Here is a 6,000-nt window from a genome sequence, read left to right on the forward strand (position 1 = left end):
ACAATTTGATTGTCTGTAATAAATAGACCTTTAGAAACCATAAACTGTCATGGTATGTTACTGCTGTCATTTTCAGCTGGAAGAGGCCACACTAAAAATGTGCAAAAACATTTTTCCTTTTTCCTATACCTCTCTAACTTCCTGTATTCATTTCCTCAACGGATTGCGCTGCGGAATTAATGCATTTTTCAGAGGCTTCGAACCCTACCAGCACGCTTGCCTCACATCTCCCAAGAACTCAATTACTCACAATATTTAAAATAAATAAATTAAAGTTGTCCCGTACCCCCAGCTCAAGCAGCTGCATCATTACAAGTGCTCCTGAGAGACCAAATTAAGCCACAGAATGTATATCTAATATACAACCCCACTAATGATACACGTTAAAAGAGCCAATATGTAGGCACAGCTTAAAAATTACACGGGTCATTACAACAAATTGAGACCAAGATTTATCTGCTGCCAACAAAGCACATAATTTGTTTTACCTGGTAATCATAGAGCCAGTATAATTAAATGTGAAAACAAAAAAGTGCAAGTGTTCTTTATGTGGCAGTTATGAGGCTAAAACACGAGAGTATTAAGGCAGGGTAGACCACAAAGACAGACTATAGTCACTATGGGTTTCTATGGCAGCATACTGTACAGGATCTTGTTTCAGAGACCCTTTGTAGTGTTAGTGGTGGTGCATCGTTAGCATCCAAGCTGTTTTATCGCACAGAAATCCAAGCGACGACCACAGTTTGCCCGGTGTCCGTTTGTTGTTATCAAGCTAATGCTGTAGAACATTCAAATTCACGCAAGGAGAGGAAACGTATATTGCTACAGTCTTTAAAATATTGGAATAGAAAACAAATCGATTCCAACACTGATTCTTGTAAGCGGTGTAACTTCTGCATTTATTTCTTTAGGGTGTCCTTCCCAATTGTGCAGTCCTGGCTCCCTTGCAGTGGAAGAAATGACACAGGGAAGCCCTGAAAAGTTCAAACCTTAATTACATTGAAATAATGTGAAAGTAATTCCTACACCACCACCAAATCCATCGGACAGCAAACATCTGCATTTTAATCATTTTTTTATGTATTTTTCTTTCAAGATCATTAACTTGATTGGATTGGACATTCCTGTTGCAAAAACAATTCACCATAATCATTTGCAATGCAAGTCCCATGTGCTGATGCAAATCCTCCCCCTTCGCTTCTCGGCCAGCAATTACTAAAGGACCACAGATGCAGACCTCCATCGGCATAAAGTAGATGCTGCAAATAATGTGATTACTCAGTCATTACATATTGTAGTGCATTCATTATGGGCAAGAGCGGAATCTGGGCATTGTTGACAATGCCTTGGCAATGCCCAAGATGCAATGGGATGTCAAGAACGTAATGCCCATCATTTCATCTCAGCAGTCCGAGACTTCACCAACTCACCAAGGAGTTTCAAATGAATGCCATTAATGTATTATGCAAGCTGAATCTTAATGTGTAGGCTTGATACAAGTAACAGGATGGTGTCATGCCTGCTGTACCAGGGCTGTACAGGTGGCATGGGCTGAGATCCGTGGGTAGTCAGCTAATAGGTTCTAATCACAACACATTTTCAAAATGGCCCACCTGCTGTCTGTGTACTGTTATCTCTCTCTCTCTCTCTCTCTCTCTCTCTCTCTCTCTCTCTCTCTCTCTCTCTCTCTCTCTCTCTCTCTCTCTCTCTCTCTCTCTCTCTCTCTCTCTCTCTCTCTCTAGATGACATTTGATCATTTGGAGACTTCTTTAAATCTCTGTGTTGCTATTCATGAATACTTCGTAGTGAATGACCTTAACGCTGTATGGGTTAAGAAGACATTGTAATGCAAATGGTAAACACAAGGTCTTTGCTTATTGGTTGTCTGTTACAGACGCTTTAGTAAATGAATAGCTGGTCATCCGACCTGACTTCTGATTTGATAGATTCTAGCACTTCACTCCTTCTGTAACTGAGAAATGTTTTTCAATCATTTTGTGATGTTTTCATTTGAACGTGTTTACAGGCAATAGTAGCCTACTATCACTGTGCTGGAATATTCTATCTGGTGGGAAATCACCATCTATCTGATCATTGGAACTCAGACAATCTGTATATTCAAATGGATGCATGCAACAAATGAAGGACCAGTTTAATTTAGCAACTTGGTGCAATATGTTCATGTCAGAAGAAAGGGGACTCATCCCTAAATGTATTAAATTAAATTAAATTAAATAACATATATTTGAAAGTGTAATTTTTAACACGTTATTATTTCAAGCCCGGTAATTGAAACTCCAATCCGGGCAACTTGTATTTAGATTGTGGCGAAATTGCACCTTTCGTTGGCCAAGGCTGACTGAGTCCTTGCATCAAATGATTTAATTATTCCTGTAGCCCATATATTATTAATCATCTATATTGATTTCTGAACTCCCAGACTGCTTGTGGACATGCACATTTTTCCACTGCAATATCAGGAAAGGTTCATTTGCAAGGGAGCCCATTATTATTTTATAAGTACATTTTAATGTGGACTCAATTAAAACTCAGAGAGTGGAACAGCTAAATTGGCCCAAGGTATGGATTTCTATGATTCATGTGCAGAGCTGGAATATATCAATTAGTAAAGATCAAACTTTGGCTCCTCGGTGAGTGATGAAAATGCGGGAATTCAATCAGAATGACTTTGACTACTTTCAATGAATAGTGGATCCTTGGTGATTTCCTTTTTGGAATCCTTCCAGGTTGCATTCTGAATATCTGCCAAATGGAATGATTACCAATTATGATCAATCTTTTAGTCCTAGTAAAAATGTAAAAGGTCACACAAACTTTTTTTGTGACCTTATATATGACCTTACTTCATTCATAAATGCTTAATGCAGTGGACTAAATCAGGGTCACACAGAGTGATTCTTGGGAGTCTTACACAAATCTACTTTGAAACAAAAGTATACACTGTCACATCTAATCAAGGTGGGTGGAATCAGGCGCAGAGAGCAGATAGCGATATGAAAGTTTATTCTCCGGTGAACAAGAAACACGGTCAACCCAATACACACAGGGTGAACAATCCAACACAGGAGAAAAGACAAACCGGAGAATAAGAACACAAGAAACACCGACAGACATAGATGACAAATAAACAATCCCGCACAAAACAAGGGCGGGTCAACCTACATTATATACAGACACTAATAAACTAAACAACACACAGGTGAAACCAATCAGACAAAACCAACAGATACACGAAAAGGGATCGGTGCTTAAAACAACAAAAAAACACCAGTACCATGCAGTAGCGGTGCATGGGTAAAATCCCTGGGGAAGCCAAGCCAGGGGAAAAAAGTCTTAATTTATTACAACCTATGTGTTCTGATAATTGCGTTGTTTGCTTTATAACCTGTTAGTTCATATGCTTTGCGACTGTGATATATCGGCCTAAAGCAGAGACCATAAGAAGACACAGTGGCAGAATAAATTCAACCACACCATTATTTTATTACAAAACGGGAGAGCGACATCTGTCCGCTGAAGTCTAGAAACCATATCGCATGTAACAAACAGTTACGTGACCTACATCAGGGTCAAGCAAGTTAATGTTTCCCACATTTTCGGACCACTAAACAACGATTGGTTTAGAACCACAGAGAGTTACTGCAAGTCACAAAGAAAACAGGAGCTGCCTCCACTATTCCAGCACCATTTCAACTTCAACATTTCAACATCATCAAATCACCTACGTTGCATTCGGAAAGTATTCAGACCCCTTGGCTTTTTCCAAAATGTGTTACTTTACAGCCTAATTTTAAAATGGATGAAATACATGTTTTTCCACATCAATCTACACACAATACCCCATAACGACAAAGCAAAAACAGCTTTTTAGACATGAAAAACATAAATACCTTATTTACATAAGTATTCAGACCATTTACTATGAGACTCAAAAATTTAGCTCAGGTGCATCCTGTTTCCATTGATCATCCTTGAGATGTTTCTACAACTTGATTGGAGTCCACTTGTGGTAAATTCAATTGATTGGACATGATTTGTAAAGGCACACACCTGTCTGTATAAGGTCCCACAGTTGACAGTGCATGTCAGAGCAAAAACCAAGCCATGAGGTCGAAGGAATTGTCTGTGGAGATGCGAGACAGGATTGTGTCGAGGCACAGATCTGGGGAAGGGTACCACAAAATGTCTGCAGCATTGAAGGTCCCCGAGAACACAGTGGCCTCCTTCGTTCTTAAATGGAAGATGTTTGGAACCACCAAGACTTTTCCTAGAGCTGGCCGCCCAGCCAAACTGAGAATGGTCACTCTGACAGAGCTCCAGAGTTCCTCAGTGGAGATGGGAGAACCTTCCAGAAGGACATACATCTCTGCAGCACTCCACCAATCAGGCCTTTATGGGAGACTGGCCAGACGGAAGCCACTCCTCAGTAAGAGGCACAGGACAGCCTGCTTGGAGTTTGCCAAAAGGTATGATAAAGACTGAGACTGTGAGAAACAAGCATCGCATCTGGGACTGTGAGAGCCAAGCATCACATCTGGAGGAAACCTGGCACCATCCCTACGGTGAAGCATGGTACTGGCAGCATCATACTGTGGGGATGTTTTTCAGCGGCAGAGACAGGGAGACTAGTCTGGATCGAGGGAAAGATAAACGGAGCAAAGTACAAAGAGATCCTTGATGAGAAATTGCTCCAGAGTGCTCAGGGCCTCAGACTGGGGCAAAATGTTCCCCTTCCAACAGGACAACAAACGTAAGCGCACTGCCAAGACAGCGCAGGAGTGGCTTCGGGACAAGTCTCTGAATGTCCTTGAGTGGCCCAGCCCGAGCCCGGACTTAAATCCGATCAAACATCTCTGGAGAGACCTGAAAATATCTGTGCATCGATGCTCCCCATCCGACCTGATAGACCTTGAGAGGATCTGCAGAGTAGAATGGGAGAAACTACCCAAATACAGGTGTGTCAAGCTTGTAGCGTCATACCCAGTAAGACTTGAGGCTGTAATCGCTGCCAAAGGTACTTCAACAAAGTACTGAGTAAAGGGTCTGAACACTTATTATATGTAAATGTGATATTTCAGTATCTATTTTTGCATATATTTGCATGAATTTATGGTAGGATCAAAATCGCCGTTATAATCAGTGGCCAGTAAGGAAAATTAAGTAAAACCACAAGTCCAAATCTCCATCCATGGCTAATTTAGGAAAGGGCCAGTTTAAGCTAACTAACTAGCCACTGGAGGACAATAACACAACGAGATGCAACAATTCAAGTTGTTTCTGTCAATGATATATTTCTCTTGATGCAATGTGATAGGAGTGAAGCCAAATCCAAACAGGCTTCCCTTGAAAAACATTTGTTGGTGTGCCAGGACCATTCACAGTTGAGCTCACTCAGCTTAATCTAGAGGAGAAAGAAACACACACCTATTTAGGCGAGGCGCTGGCTAGCGGAGTAGAACACTTAATAAACTAAAGGAGAGCCGCACACTCTAGGAGCTCAGATGCAAAAGTGTAATAACCTAATGTCCAACGTTTCGACAGACAAGCAGTCTTACCTCAACACTGATTGGCTATTATTTAATACTTTTTTATCACGAGAGGCCAAATGCTTGCTGGCTTCCCTTGCATTCAATGTTACGTACGGCAACTATGTCGTACACCTTTATGACCAGACAGCATCCGATAGATGGCCTACACATACAAAGACAAAGGGACGTTGTTTCGCACACTTAGATGTTTTCTCTTTCTCTTGTAGGAAAAGACACATTATTTTATGTTTCTTTCTTTTTCTATTGGTCATTTCTTTTAGGGAAGCCACTGGTACACTCCACAATGTTGGTACCATGTCAGAGATAGAGTTGAAATGGATTAGATTTTTAGTTTGCACACCAATATTACACCAACATTAAACTTTATGTACAGTACATAACAGAAAACTAAAATAGAAATAAACTGTTTGACATAGAAATACTGGATTTT

The sequence above is a fragment of the Oncorhynchus gorbuscha genome, linkage group LG23, assembly GCF_021184085.1.
Source record: "Oncorhynchus gorbuscha isolate QuinsamMale2020 ecotype Even-year linkage group LG23, OgorEven_v1.0, whole genome shotgun sequence".
Classification (NCBI taxonomy): domain Eukaryota; kingdom Metazoa; phylum Chordata; class Actinopteri; order Salmoniformes; family Salmonidae; genus Oncorhynchus; species Oncorhynchus gorbuscha.